General features: G+C 35.4%; 1 protein-coding gene and 1 long non-coding RNA gene across 2 annotated transcripts in view; one reads left to right on the top strand and one right to left on the bottom strand.

The window, feature by feature from the left end:
* LOC112665425 (activating transcription factor 7 interacting protein) overlaps positions 1-10,241 on the bottom strand; it is a 111,724-nt gene extending 101,483 nt beyond the window's left edge. Inside the window, exon 1 of the mRNA XM_025455162.3 lies at positions 10,058-10,241. The gene's annotated coding sequence lies outside the window, so the exon portion shown is untranslated. The remainder of the gene's footprint in view (positions 1-10,057) is intronic.
* A 44-nt stretch (positions 10,242-10,285) lies between these two features.
* LOC112665428 (uncharacterized) overlaps positions 10,286-16,377 on the top strand; it is a 58,859-nt gene continuing 52,767 nt past the window's right edge. The window contains exon 1 of the long non-coding RNA XR_003140369.3: positions 10,286-10,542. This is a non-coding gene — a long non-coding RNA (uncharacterized LOC112665428). The remainder of the gene's footprint in view (positions 10,543-16,377) is intronic.

The following is a 16,377-nucleotide window of genomic DNA, read 5'->3' on the forward strand; positions in this document are numbered from 1 at the left end:
CTTTTTACCACAAAGAAGCTTACTGTAAACTTAGTAATTTTCCAGGGCTTTTATTTGTTAAATACCTTCTAAAATAAAACAGTCCTAAATCTAGATTCCTTCACAAACCTTTGCAAATACACTATTTTTTTAAATGCTTATTTTTCCCTTTTAGTGAGTGGTATCATAAAACTACTTTTCTAAATTATTTTTTAAATGAATTTAAATTCTAGTTCCAGTAATCAAGAATACTGTCATTTTCTGTATAGCTCCTGCATTGAAGGACTCCTTATAGCTGCACCTAGCTGCCTCTTAAATATTCAAGCCTAACTGATCCATCAGTTGATTGAAAACAGAAAAGAAAAATATGCCAGGAAAAACCGCTAACCATTTTTTATATCTAATCTCATTTAACTCTCACAACTACCCTACCAGGTAGGTGATACCACCATTTTATGTTAATACAGCTGGGAGATTCTAAATGCCCTGATCCCAATATAAAATTAACTGTTCTTTCCACTTCACTATATTACTGATTTTAGGAAAATCCTCTGTCTTTTTCGTTCTTCATTTCTGCCATCTTCCAACTTTCAAATCACTTAAGTTTGGTGAAAAAGGAAGGAATTACACAAACTTGAAATGCTAAATAATTATGGCATTTCATCATCTCACCAAAACCTTATTAATTTGCATATACTACCTCCTTAAGAGTTATATCTTAGAAATTACTTAATGGTAAACAATGGTATCTCCTTGTTTTCTTCAATTTTTTTTAATGAATGAGATGAAAGAATTTTTTGCTAAAACTTGACTCACAATTTATAATTTTTCATATGCAAAGTGCCTGTCAAATCTTTTGACAATTTATCCAGTGGGTGCTTAAATAAATTATGTGTTCAATTATTAAAAAGAAAAGCCTGACATCAGTGGATAATTATGAGTTATATGAAAAAAAGGAACTAGTATATCTTACTTCCCTTTTTTTGCACCTCCACCTAAAACAAAAGGGTTCTAGTATTTCAATAAGAAAATACTTATTGAATACTAAGGCAATATGGAAAGCAATCTTATACTTTTAATAGTGGCCTTATCACTCCTAATTAAATGGATTTTTCTTTAAAATGTGACATTTGTCAGCCACATCAATAAGATATAATTCCTAACAGCAGATAGCTTATGAAGCACTACACAACTATAAACACAGAAGTCAAAAGGAATAAATGCCTTTAAGCAAGATAGGAAGTAAAACAGAGTTTAAAAAAAAAAATTAGGGATCCCTGGGTGGCGCAGCAGTTTGGCGCCTGCCTTTGGCCCAGGGCGTGATCCTGGAGACCCGGGATCGAATCCCACGTCGGGCTCCCCGTGCATGGAGCCTGCTTCTCCCTCTGCCTATGTCTCTGCCTCTCTCTCACTCTCTCTGTGACTTGAGACTATCATAAATAAATTTTTTTAAAAAATTAAAAAAAAAAATTATGGGATGCCTGGGTGGCTCACTGGTTGAGTGTCTGTCTTCTGTTCAGGGCATGACCTGGAGTCCTGGGATCGAGTCTCATATCGAGCTCCCTGCATGGAGCCTGCTTCTGCCTCTGCCTATGTCTCTGCCTCTCTTTCTCTCTCTCTCTCTCTCTCTGTGTGTGTCTCTCATAAATAAATAAATAATCTTAAAAACAAAATTAGACTTACAACTGAGAATAACAACATCCTTTATTATTTATAATATGTAGGCACCATGGCAGCAATGACTCTTACTTAACAAAAATCATGAATCTTATATCATATACCAGGGAGCTATTCAGAGTTCTCCTAACACACTACCTTCTTTCTCATTTCTGATACTCTGAAAACCCTATTTATCCCATTTACTGAAAATAGCTTTCTAATTCATCCCTTAAAATACAACTCCCCTAAGATTTCCTTCATCTCCCCCATTACAGCTTCACTTTCTGGGCCTTACATGAATATCTACTGGGTTTTTTTTTACTTACATAGAAAGCTGTTTTTAATTACTTATTTATTAATCAGATAAGCTTTATCTATGTGCAAAGAATTTACAACCACGATCTTTTTACTTGTGTAAATTACAAAATCCTCAAAAATCACATTTTCCATCTTCAAGATGTATATTTCACACTTTACTGAAGAAAAAAAGGATCTGGAAAAAATAATAAAAACATAAATTCGAGGTACTTGGCTGGCTCAGTCAGTTTAGCATGAGACTCTTGATGTCAAGGTCATCAGTTTGAACCCCAAATTGGGTGTAGAGATTACTTAAAAATTTAATAAAAAAAAAAAAAAAAAAAAGCTTTTTAAACATAAACTCAACTTTGAGACTAAAACAAGTAGTTCAAACAATCGTCATTCACAATTGTCACTACCCGCAGTCCTCAGTCACAGACTTTCATCCTTTTAAAATAAACAAGTTATCTGGTAAAGTTTAAAAATATTAACACTGAGGGGTACTTGGGAGGCTCAGTGATTAAATGTCTGCCTTTGGCTCAGACTGTGATCCCAGGGTCCTGGGATTGAGTCCCACATCAGGCTCCCTGCAGAGAGCCTGCTTCTCCCTCTGCCTATGTCTCTGCCTTTCTCTCTGTGTCTTTAATGAATAAATAAAATCTTTTTAAAAAATATTACACTGAATAAATAACAAAAATATCACACTGAGATTTTAATATTAAATTAAAATTCCAATCTTGCAAAGCTAAACATGATTTAATATGTTTGCAAAGGCAAGCAGAAAGGCTAAGTATTTCACCAAATAAGATAAATAACAGCTCTCAACCACAAATCATGACTCCAAAGCTCTCAATATTCCACTTCAAAGGAAGATATAGAGGAGTGCCTGGGTAACTCAGTCAGCTAAGCATCTAACTCTTGATTTTAGCTCAGGTCATGATCTCAGGGATGTAAGATCAAGCGCCACGTCAGGCTCCACACTGGGCATGGAGCCTGATTAGAATTCTCACTCTTCCTCACCCTCTGTCCCTCTCCTGATTCTTTCTGTGTCTCTCTTTAAAAAAAAAAAAAAAAAAAAAAAAAGGAAGACAGAAAACCAGTTTTCAATATCAAATTATGAACTACTTTGAGAGACTTTTCCAGCTTCTTTTATAGCAGAAAGGGCTAGTTATTCCCTAACACTCATTTCTTTCTTTTTATAAAATTCCTTAATTTTAGCTGAGCACATGGCTGTCCAGCTAGATATATTAACCAGCCTTCCTTTCCCAACTATGTATGTTCCAATGACTAAACTCTCACCCATAAAACATGAGTCAAAGCAATACATGCCACTTCCAGATCATGTTTTCAAAAGAATGAGGTATGAACTCACTCTCATTGCCCTTTCTCTCTTGCCCCTGGTTGGTGGAAACTGTGGAGTAGTCATGTTCGACCTGGAAACCATGTTAAGTCAAAGCCACCCCCTAAACAACCTTTTGTTTTATTATAAGAGAGAAATAAACATTAAGCATCCTTAAACACGGTAGTATTTTCACAGAGCAGTTAAGCCTTTATTAGCTCCTGACATTTACCACCTAAAAGGAAATGTCAACAATAGCCTCTTTTCTCTTTGGTATTTTTCACTACAACTTCTTTTTAAGACACTTACCCTAATAAGGGTAGTAACAAGGCAGATACACTCCTATTAAACTTCTAAACCTTAGTTGAGAATGTGCTGAAGTAGTCACATCATTGACTGTTTCACCAAACGTTCTGGTTCTCAAAATGGCAGATTGTAGTCTCATCTTCTAGGTTTACCTTTCTACAAAATTGAAAGGTACTATCTTTGAGAACTACTGACTCAAGGAGAATTCCTTTAAAAGCTCTGTCAGTTCTGAGAATCACTACTCTAACATTCAAGTCAAATCTCTCATTAGAATGTAAAAATGCCACAGAGTACTGGACAAATATTTCCTAGGTACCCACAAGACAATAATTCCCCCAAAGTAGCACAAGGCTATACAAATAATAAAGGGACAATGAACTGTATAGTATGACATTATTACACTACTACCTCACATCAAACAAAGGGGCCCTCTCTCCTAAATTAAAAAGTATATAGTTCATTATTCCTAGTCATTAGATTAAAAAAATAATAAAATATTTTTATAATATTCTGAGTGATGAAAAACTGCAGACATGAATACATGAATATTTTCCATGATAAAGTTAATAGGTTATCTTCATTTCTCAGACTTTCATGTTTACAGAGATCCAATTATAAGGTCTCTCACAAGGTACTGTGAACTGTACCCTTAGGCCTATCACATTTTTTGGAAAGTGGCCAAGGAGATGCCTGAATCATTCTCTTAAAACTCAAAAATGCAAATGATTAAAATTCAAAACTGAAGACATTCACATTGTACAAACAAGCACTAGTACCCTGGTATTCTCATTTTTCAGGCATTAAAAAAAAATGAAAATGCTGCCCAGCTCTCATACTGTCTCCAACACGAAATGGGTCTCCACCATGTAACTTGAAGCATATATAAACAAAGCTTAATTTTTTGGAATTTGCTTTTCTATTTTAAATAAGCTAAAAGGACAGGATAAACCACTTATTTGCTCTAGATTTCAGGACAATCTGAGAAAGAACAGTGCAAAATCATTTTTAAAGTCTTGGGCTCTGTAAAGAACAGAACAAAGTCAAATGGGCAAGAATTTCAAAAGAGAAATTCCACTAATGGACAGATAATTTCTAGATGCCCTAGGGAAGCTACAGAGACTATCGCTTTTTTACACTCTATCATTTACATTATGTTAAAACATCACCTAACTTTTATCCACAATACAGCCCACATGGGACTCCCTTGAGAAAGTACATATGCCCATGTATGAATTTTCCATATACCTCAAAACTTAAAAATTATAACATAAGCCTTTCTAAACTAAATCATACACTTCTTTGCCTTCCTGAACAAGTTAAATATTCTCTATGATCCAGAATCACTAATAAGATCATCAATTACCATGCTGAACATGTTATAAATACTGACTCAGCTCTAGGAATATTAATTCCCAAACTATATGACCTTAAAACTGTTTTTAAATTCTTGTTTCTAACACTTGAAATCTGACCCCTCTTCACTATCAAGATGCTAGCCATCACTTCCAGCTCCTATCCATTTGTGTTTCTCTAGTAACACTTCTCCTGTCCCAATTTTGCTATTTCTCATCTACTATAGTCTGAAAAACTAAGTATCATAAATTGTCATAACTAGAAAAAGGATTCAAGAGCAAAGGTCACATAAAAAAGTAAAATATGCAAATTTTTTATGAATGGTTTTGCTTGAAAAAGACCCAAAGATGGGGATTCTTCATTTCAAAAGTTTCATTTAAAAAAATAAATAAATAAAGTTTCATAAAAGCCAATAATACCTTAACAACTGATTTCTACCTATTTTCTAGATTTATTTTCATGAAGTCAATTGGCACAAAAAATAGATTTAATGGACAATGAATATATACTAACAATTAGGAAAATATCCTTATGAGACTAAAAATAAACATGAAATCAGAGACTAAAAATAAAAACTTTTTAAACTTTATTATAGCATTAGGCTCCATCCCGGTCAGAAAAATGACTTAGAGAACTTTTTAACATTCTTCCATTAAAAAAAACAAAACAACAACAAAAAGAAACCTATGTTAAAGAAAAATTTTGGTTTCAAATATTGTAGAACACTTTAACTTGCCAACATATTTTCCCACTTCTAGCTTCATATTTGCACTATTTTCATATCACCATGTCCTAAGGCAGATTAAAAATAGAAATGCAGTTTTATACCCTATAACAACTTATCCCTATTAACATTATATCAGCACTAGGAAACAAGTAAAAATAACACTTTAATGAAAAGTAACAGGTATTGCAAATTCTCCCACTCTTCCTTTAAAAAGGACATTTCATGGAATCTGCAGAAAGTGTATTCTATTCGTGAGTAAAACAAATAGAAAAACAGTATAAAGATGTAAACTTATCCCAATTTTGATTTAATGCAATTCTAAGCAAAACTTCAAATAACTGACTTTTTAAAAACTTAACCAAATTAATCTAAAGTTTATCTGCAAGAACAAGGGAAGGCTAGTTAACAAATTGTGAAAAGGAATTATGCGCCTTGCCCCTCCATATATGTATATAGTCTAGAGCACTACAGCAAATGAAACAATGCACTACTGCTATATGAATAAGGCCCAAATACAGTGCTTATTAACTTGCTTTTAAATTTTATATTACATATTCTTGTCAAAAGTTGATGAAAACTGTAACTCTCTCCCCAGAAAAATGCACATATGCACATTCACATAAAGTTGTATATGTCAAGAAATCCATGGAAGGATCTAACAAAGAAGGCTCTTAAAGCCTATCTATAGAAACTCCTGAGGCCAATGGATCCCAGGTTAAATATCCCTAGTAGAGGAACCAGAATTATAGCTCAAATCTACTAACTGATAATCAAAATTAGCAACTCCAGTAGGAAAAAAGATCCCCAACATAAAATTCTAAGAAAACCAGGTATTTGGAAAAACTGGAAACTAGCAACCCATCTTCATACAATATGGCAAAATAGACCCCATACAGATTAAAACACATAGTTTTAAAGATCATTATAATATGTAGAAAAATAAAACAGGTGAATATTTAGTTCATCTCAGAGAAAGTCATATTTTCTAAGCAAATAAGTCTTAGAAGAAATCACAAATGAGAAAAAATAATGCATTATGCTACATAAAATGGGAAACTTTTGAATATATAAAACCATAAGCAATTTTAGTAATAAACTTTTAAAAAGCTACCAAAAATATGAAAAGCAAAGGGCTGTATCTAAATAGCTGTTACCAATAAGAAAAATGTTAACATCCACCACAGAAAAATACATCAAAAAGCCTCAAACAGCTAATTCACAAAAATGAGCTAATGCACAAAATTGCATATATAGACATTAAATAGTTCAACTTCACTAGTTATCAAAAAGAAAAAAAAGTTATGAGCTACTATTTTTCAGCCACCAAATTGATAGTGGTATGGGAAATGCTTTTCAAAAAAACTAAATTTTTATTAATTTTGTAAATTATTTTAAAATAATTTCAAAGCCTTTTGAAGCAGTAATTTCAAAGAAATATCATGAGATGCAGTTCATGACTCATGTGGAAGGATGTTCACCGTAGCATTATTTAGAACAAAAAAATGGGCAACAAATGGTCAATAAAAGAAATGTTTAGTAGGTCAAACTATATTCTTATTAGAAATAACAATATTATGCAGCCATTTAAAAACATTTGAAGAATATTTGATGATTTGGGATATTTTTATAACATAATATCATGTAACCATTAAACAACATTTTTAAAAGAATATTATACATTTAAAAAGCACTAGAGTATTTTTATAAGAATAAGGATATAGGAAAATGTCCACAGTGTAATACTAAAGAAACAGGACTGATTTTATGGCCCAAGCGAAAAACTAACTGATCAATATTTATTGAACAATCAATACTTATTGGTCAACAGATCAACCATAGAAAAATAACAAAAAAAAAAATCACCAAAACATTTAGTTTTTTTCTAAATGCTGCTAATTCTAAACACTTTTCAAATCTGCTATAAGTAAAAAAAGGTATTTAAATATATGTATCACATATTCCAATCATAGTTTTCTTAAGATTTTATTTATTTATTCATGAGAGACAGAGAGAGAGAGAGAGAGAGAGGCAGAGACACAGGCAGAGGGAGAAGCAGGCTCCATGCAGGGAGCCCGACGTGGGACTCGATCTCGGGACTCCAGGATCACGCCCTGGGCCAAAGGCAGACTTTAAACCACTGAGCCACCCGGGCTGCCCCTCAAATCATAGTTTAAAGAAAAAAGACAATTTTAAAATGGTTTGCGGCTTAATTATCAAAATTTTTTTGTCTAAACTACATTTTGTGATGTTTAAAATCTACAAAACTAAAAAGGTTTTAAATTACCCCAGTAACTTAGTATTCATTCCTTAAGTAATCTAGTCTTAATATTATATGTGTTGCATATGTGCCAAAATTTGTGGCATCATAACTACCAAACTAAAATTGCAAAACATGCTTGTTATTGAAAGAATAATAGCAAACAGTGGACGAGTTCAGACAATTCATTAGTCTTAGTTTTAAGTTTATAGAAGTATAGTTGCCTTTCTAACATACAGCAAAATTATCTAATATTTACATTATACGTCATGCTCCTCACTGTTTTCAAGTACCTCTTACAATCTTCAGCATTAACCTAAGAGGCAATCATTTGAATATTCAAATAAAAACATAAGCTTAAATATACAAACCAAAATATTTCACTTTTTTTAACCTAAGTATGTATATTAATATACAAACCCAGAGACAGAAAATACAACATATTTTCCACTCTCAACATGTGAAATCATGTCCCAGGAGGTGGGGGAGGGGTGTGCTGGGTAATCGCCCCAGAAATATAAAAGGGGATGAGATTACACAACTGCCCTCTAAATATATTTCTGTGTAGAAGAGTCCAGAGGTCCAGGAATTATATGAACGGCGAATTTCCTGTTGAGGAAAAAAGAATTACCTTTCCTATCACCCCATTCACTCTCACCTGTGACGTCACTTTTTAAAAATCCACCAACCAAAACTATTCCTTTCAATTACATCTACTTAGCACTAAACGGTACTTGCTGTGGGCAAGAAAAACGTCCCTAACCAACCATTATAAAGCACTAGCCACTTCTTCATTTGACAGATGACTGATTTAAACTTAGTTTTATACAATGACCAAGAAACCAATTATTGTACACACAAACCACAGGTGAAGTTCATGAAAAGCAGTTACAAGTTTTTAGTTCAGTAACAAACAATTTGCACAATGATAGAATTTTATCAAATTGTATAACACCTCTCCTAGGGGTGTTATATAAGATTTAAATATAGTGACACAATCATTGTAAACTAAAATAATCAGCAGCATGCTTACAACTACCTCCTTTGAAAAACGAAAACTAGGAACACAATTTTAAGAAATCAAACACAACTGTAACTCACACACATGTAGATGGGACATTTTTTTTAAAGAATCAACTGATTTTTTTTCATTGATGGTTGACTCTATTTCCTCATAAAGGCCTCAGTGTAGTTAGTTCCTTGCAGAATTCTTTAGAAGAAACACTTACCAACCAATTTTTATTTCACATATCATAACAAATAAAATGCTAAAAAAAAAAATGACTTAACCTTAAAAGTCAGAAGAGCAAAAATGATCAAACTGAAACAGTAAAGGACAAGTGATCAGAGACTGAAAAAAAAAAAAAAAACTAAAACTCAAATACAAGTATGACCAGAAGCACACAAACTGTTAAAATCAAGACTTAGATTGAGATTTCTTTCTAAACAACAGTATTCAGATCTTCCCATTGCCCCTGTCCCCTCATATTTCCAAAAGTCAAATTGTTTCTATTTTGTAAAATTCCCTGATAACAGAACTGGTAAAAAATAGGGTTAAAAATGTTATTTGCAAACATGTAGTTCAATTAAATGTACTTCCCCTGAGACCACCACTAGGTGCTGATCTTCGTCTCCCTAAATAGAAACTTGAACCCAGCAACATCCTAAAAGTGAAATTATAATCGAGAACCACAAGTGACAATCATTTTTACAGAAAATTAAGGTCACAGCTTGCTTCTCAGAGAAACGGAAAAATATAGAAAGAGTTTGGGGTCAGTATAAGAGACCAACACAAGACAAACGTTTTCCCTGAAAAATGTGAGAATAGGAGGATAAGAAAATGAAACTCCTCAAGAATGAGGAAAATTAAATCTAGAACCCAAATGGCGTCCAACAAGAACATTAGATCTCGAAAATGAATATTGCGCTTGCGCAGCCACCGCCCCGCCAGCTGCACAACTGCAGCTAGAGCCCGACCCCGCAAGATCACGTGCTCCCATGCAGCGCCCGCCCGCAGCTCCGCAACCGCGCAGGCGCACACACAACTCCCGCAGCCGCCATAATGCGGTCTTAACTCTTCATAAATACAATAGTAATTTAAGAAAATGTGGTTACAACAGCCCCTAGGAGTCACCTATACCTTCCGGGGCGGGAGATGAGGGAGGGGGAACCAAGTTCCTTCCTACAGAGCCGTTCCGCGCAACCGTCCTCAACGCGGCCGCTTCAGTATCGCGCGCTTCAGTCGCCGCGCCGCCGCTGCCGCCGCCGCCGCCTCCGCAGATTCAAAAACAAACCCGCTTCTCCCTTGCACGCGTCGGGGCCGTTATGCAAATTAATGTAGGCGGGGCTCCACGGTCGTAATATTGGCCACGCCCACGGTGCTAACAGCCAATAGGCTCGAGGATAAGCCGTTCCCTATGCAAATCTCCTGGTTTTTTATTTGAATGAGGGGAATTGGCCACGCCTCCTGCCTTGGAGCGGAGGAGGATGTCTGAGGTGGTGGCGCTGCGCCTTTCGTTGCAGTGTGAGGTGCGTTTTGAGTGGAGCTTCGCTCAACCAGGGAGTAGCACTTTGTGAGCGCCCTCTATGAGCCTTAGGAAAGAAGGAAGGAAATCCAGGAAATAGGTAGGTGAGAGAGTTAAAGAACTGAGAGGAAGATTTTCCAAAAAGCCTGGGGTGTATTTGTTCATCATTCACGTTGAAAATTCACAAAGTATACTTTAAAGTGTAAATAATGAGAGAAAGGCGAAAGCACATCTTTTCTTTCAGTTTTGTGCCAGAGCTAGCACTTGCAATAATCCTACCCTTCCACCAGAAGTTGCATCCCTTTCTATTCAGTTTTATATTGGGAGCCAGTCCTCAGTAAAGGTCACGGGATGGAGTGGAGAAGGTGCTACTCAGTTTGTGGGGCGATCTGCGCTCACCCAAGTACTCCTGCCTTCTTGCCTGCTTCTTGGAACACTTGTGTTGACACAGTTTTGTCATCTCTAAGATGGTGATAATGCCTGTGATTCAAATCGGTGAAGAGAGCTCAATGACAGGAAAAAGGTAAAGGTGTTTTCCAGAGCAACGAGAGCGTAACAAATAGACCGTAAGCTTTGGTTATCTCTCTCTCTCTCTCTCTTTTTTTTTTTTTTTTTAAGATTTTATTTATTTATTCACGACAGACACAGAGAGAGAGAGAGGCAGAGACATAGGCAGAGGGAGAAGCATGCTCCGTGCAGGGAGCCTGATGTGGGACTCGATCCTGGGACCCCAGGATCACGCCCTGGGCCGAAGGCAGGCACTAAACCACTAGGCCACCGGGGCTGCCCAGTTATCTTGTTTTTTAATGTGATTTTCCCTTAAATGTATCTATTCATTCAGTTTTTATTTAGCAGTCATTATTCTAGAACTATATTAGGCGCCTGACCAAAAAAAAAAAAAAAAAAAATCTATACTATAAGATACAGAAAAGTAAACAAGAAATTTTTGTAAGTCATAAGAAATTAGTGGAGGGTGGTTAATACTTATTTTTATGATTTGGATCTTTCCACTTAGTTGAAACACTGAGTGGATTTAGGAGAATCACCTAATCCAGACTTGGAGAATCAAAAATGCCTTCCTAGAAAAGCTGAACTCTACATGAGAACTGATTTAAAAGATTCTTTTGTGTAAAAGCTGAATTTTATTGTAGAGCAATGAGGGATCACTGAGAAGGTAATAAGTCAGAAAATAACACAATTAGATTTGCATCCCTTTATTGCTAGCCTTTGTAAAGAATTTAACAAAGAATATAATATATGATTGTTCAAAAAAATTATAGAGGTTCAATTATAACAAATTATTTAGTACATAGTTGCTCAATTATAAAATACTCAACATATTGTAAATATTAATATCAATATTAAAAGCTTCACTCTAAAATCATAAGATTGGAATAATAGCCCATCAGGTTTCTCTTTGTATTTTTTTTTTAAGATTTTTATTTATATATTCATGAAAGACAGAGAGAGAGACAGAGACACAGGCAGAGAGAGAAGCAGACTCCAGGCAGGGAGCTGGATGTGGGACTCGATTCCAGGACTCCAGGATCACGCCCTGGGCCAAAGGCAGGCACTAAACCACTGAGCCACCCAGGCAGGGTTCCCTGTATGTTTTCTATGAACAATAAAGAATCATGTTTACAATAGTTCACTCTCAATTGTTTAGATTAATGATAAAGGAAAAAATAATTCAGCATTGACTCATGAGTTGATCAATTTTCATAGGTATGCTCATATTCTAGATTTGCCTTCCTAAGACTCTAACTAGACAGTTTTATTGTAGTTGAATCTCCCCAGATATACTCAACCACATACTTACAGTTTCTTCAGCTATTCCACTTGCTGGCTGATCCAAACAATAATTGATTATTTCATTCAACAGCTTCAGTATTTATTATGCACTCAAACACTGAAAATGATCAGAGGAAATGACACTGCCTCTAATAGGGTAAGAGACATATATGCAAATAAACATTATAAAATTATTACTATCATAAGGTTAATGCTAAATAGAATGCTAAGTATAAAAGAAGTACAGAGGGGATCCCTGGGTGGCTCAGTGGTTTGGCGCCTGCCTTTGGTCCAGGGTGTGATCCTGAAGTCCCGAGATTGAGTCCCGTGTCAGGCTCCCTGCATGGAGCCTGCCTTTCTCTCTCTCTCTCTATTTCTCATGAATAAATAAATAAATAAATCTTAAAAAAAAAAAAAAAAAGAAGAAGAAGAAGAAGAAGAAGTACAGAACAAGAGGACCTAAATCTTCCTCATAGAATACAGGGAAATTTCTTGCTGGTTTCTTGTATTAAGTGTGATACTTGACCTGACTCATAATGAAGAGCTTAAAGTGGCTGTCAGAATAATATTCAAGTTAGGCAAAACAGAAATGCAAAATACTTCTCATTTCCTATGGCACTAGACACTGGCCAATCAGAATGGATGTAGACTTGAAGACCTCCTACTTTGTCAGATGTTAATCCTTAAGTTGTAGGATTATAAAGAGGTCTAAGGGTTCTTCAGCTGGGGACCTAAGCAGACTGGATGGTAAGAGGAATATTCAGAGGTGGGGCAGCTACTTATAATCAGAACTAAAGGATTTCCATATTTTATCTGTCATTTTGGCCTTATTTATACAAACAGACTGAATATTCTTCTTTTAAAAATGCTGCAGTAAAAATAAAGTTTAAACACACACACAAATGCTGTAGTAAAGCTCAATCACAGAACTTCTCACACAAAAAAAAAATCCAAAAGCAGAAAAAACTAAAATAATAAGCAAAAATTTTTTTAAAACACGAAAATTGAGCAATTGAACAAGGAAAATAGAACGTTTGAAAAACAGCATAAACTTGAAAAATGAACAACTAAAGAGGAAGACTGAAGTTTCTAAGTACTACAAAATGAGACTACCTGATGTAGTGATTACAAAAATTAGCTTTGAAAGCTTACTACCTGAATTGGAATGTCTCTACTTCTTTATTGCTGCACATTCTAAACTTCTCTATACAAATGGTTCCTGAAATATGAAATGGGGATGACAAAAAATAGCCTCTGTCAGCTAAGGTTTTTCTGAAGATTAAATTCTGGTAAAACACTTCAAGCAATACTGAATGTATAGTAATATCTCAATAAGTGGTCAGCTAATAGTAATTATGGTAGTGGTAGTAGTAACAATAGTAGTAGTAGTACTTTTCAGCATGGTAAAAGTGCAGACATAGTTAAGCTTGAGCAGTTTCTATCTGCACATTCTACACTACCATTAAGAAGAAATATGAATTAACCTGATACTTTTTATTATTATCCTCCCATTTGCAGAGAAGTTTACTGAAGTGTCAAGTAGACAACCCTAGTAAAACTCAAAAACCAACTTTTGGAAATAGAAAATGTGGGAATCAGAATTCTAAGATGATCTCCACCCTTTTTGTTCATACTATGTATATAATCCTCTCCCCTTAAGTATGGGCAGAACCCATGACTGACTTCTAGCCAATACTAGCATATGGCAAAGATGCATGAATTTTGCAGATGTAATTAATGTCTCAAATAAATTGATTTTGAGTTGGGAATCCCTGGGTGGCCAGCAGTTTAGCGCCTGCCTTGGGCCGAGGGTATGATCCTGGAGTCCCGGGATCGAGTCCCACGTCAGGCTCCTTGCGTGGAGCCTGTTTCTCCCTCTGGCCATGTCTCTGCCCCCCCACCCTCCCTCCCTCTCTCTCTCTCTCTCTCTCTCTCTCTGTGTGTCTTTCATGAATAAATAAATAAAATCTTTTAAAAATAATAAAATAAATAAATTGATTTTGAGTTAACCAACCAAAAGGGAGATTATCATGGATAGAACTGACTTAATCTGGAAAAAGCTCTTTTAAAAGGAGGTTGGCCTTCCCTGCGAAGAGTTTCTTTTTGCTGGCTTGATGCAGTAAGCAACTATGTTGAAGAAACCAACACAGAAAGTTAGCCAGAACCTGTGAGTAGCCTGAGAGTGGGCTTCAGCCAACAGAACCAAAAAGCCAGAACCCTCAATCATACAGCCATAAGGAAATAAACTCTATAAATAAGCCAAATGAGCTTGAAAACAGGTTCTTTACCAGCTAAGCACTCAGATGAAAATATAGCTCAAATAATACCTTGATTTTGCCTTGCAAGACTATGAGCAGAAGATCCATCAAAGTTATGCCCAAAATCCTGACCTATAGAAACCAAGATAATACATATTTCTTTACATTACTAAATGTGTGGCAATTTGTTTTTTGGCAATAGAAAACTAATACAAGAAGTCATCAGAAAAGGAAAGGGGTATCTAAACCATTTTCCAAGGTATATAGGCGATCTAAATGAATGAAATGGGTTCCATTAGAAAATAACTAATTTGCACTTAATAAAACAGATAGAACCAGTACTACAGTTATATCCACTTTTCTGACCCCCATATTTTAGAGGGCCCCTATATATCATAAACATACACACAGATTTATAAGAACATATGGATGCCTTTGTCACTCAGAATCTGATACTCAGCAATATCATCTGATAACTGTGACCTTAAAACATCTGCTTTCCTGGGATGCCTGGGTAGCTCAGTCAGTTAAGCATCTGCCTGTGGCTCAGGTCTTGATCCCAGGGTCTTGGGATCCAGTCATGCATCGGGCTCCCCGCTCAACAGGGAGCCTGCTTCTCCTTCTGCCTACCACTCCTCCAGCTTTACTCTCCCTCTCTCTTTCTATTTCTGATAAATAAATAAACAAATAAGTAAATCTTTAAATAAATAAATAAATCTTTTTATAAAACCAAAAAACAAAAGCCATCTGCTCTCCTAATATAACTAAAGTTCTCAGGGGAATGCTTCTCCATATTTTTTGCTCTGTGTCCTCAAAACAAAAGGCAAGTATAAGAATACTATGGAGGTCAGTAGATTGAGATACACACACAACGTCAGAGTATGTAAAGATTTGAGCAGTAAGATAATTTTTTTAAATTAATTCTTCAGATCCTTCCTCTGTTAGTAGAGATTCAATCAATTTTTCCTTAACAGTCATTTGCCAGTAGTGTCAAGCCTCCATTTTCTTGTTTTTTTTTTTCATGTTACAGTTTTTGATTCTGTAGGTACTCAGAACTTAGGGCAATATTCCCAACATTTATACTTGGCTTCTGAAAAACTTTTTGAAATATCAAATAATCCATATTAATCTTATATTTGTATACTATGCATGTAGATGTTGATGTATATACATGAAACATGATATTCAATTTTTAAATTAGCAGCTAACTTACAGTGAGTTCTAGAACTATAAATGATTTCATTTTAATAAAAATATTTTGATCCTGAACAACCAATGGGTGAAAGATGAAATCAAAAGAGAAAAAAATACCTTGAGACAAACAAAACTACAATATACCAAAACTTATGTGATGCAGCAAAAGCAGTTTTAAGAGGGAAGTGCACAGCAATGAATGTCTACATCAAGAAACAAGAAAAATCTCAAACAACCTAAATTTACATGTCAAGGAACTCAAAAAAGTTGAATAAACAAAGCCCAAAGTTAACAGAAAGAAGGAAATAGCAAAGATCAGAGTGGAAATAAATAGAGATTGAAAACATAACAGAAACATTAAGGAAACCAAGAGCTGGTTTGGGGAAGATAAAAAGAATTGACAAACCTTTATCTGGACTCACTAAGAAAAAAAGGAAAAGACTCAATATCAGAAAGAGGAGATGTTACAATTAATGCCACAGAAATACAAAGGATCATAAGACACTACTATGAACAACTAAACACTAAGAAGTTAGGGCAGCCCTAGTGGCTCAGTGGTCTAGCACCACCTTCAGCCCAAGGTTTGTTCCTGGAGACCCAGGATCGAGTCCCACGTCGGGCCCCCTGCATGGAGCCTGCTTCTCCCTCTGCCTGTGTCTCTGGTGCTCTCTCTCACTCCTCTCTCTCTCTGT

This window comes from Canis lupus, chromosome 27 (assembly GCF_003254725.2).
Source record: "Canis lupus dingo isolate Sandy chromosome 27, ASM325472v2, whole genome shotgun sequence".
Classification (NCBI taxonomy): domain Eukaryota; kingdom Metazoa; phylum Chordata; class Mammalia; order Carnivora; family Canidae; genus Canis; species Canis lupus.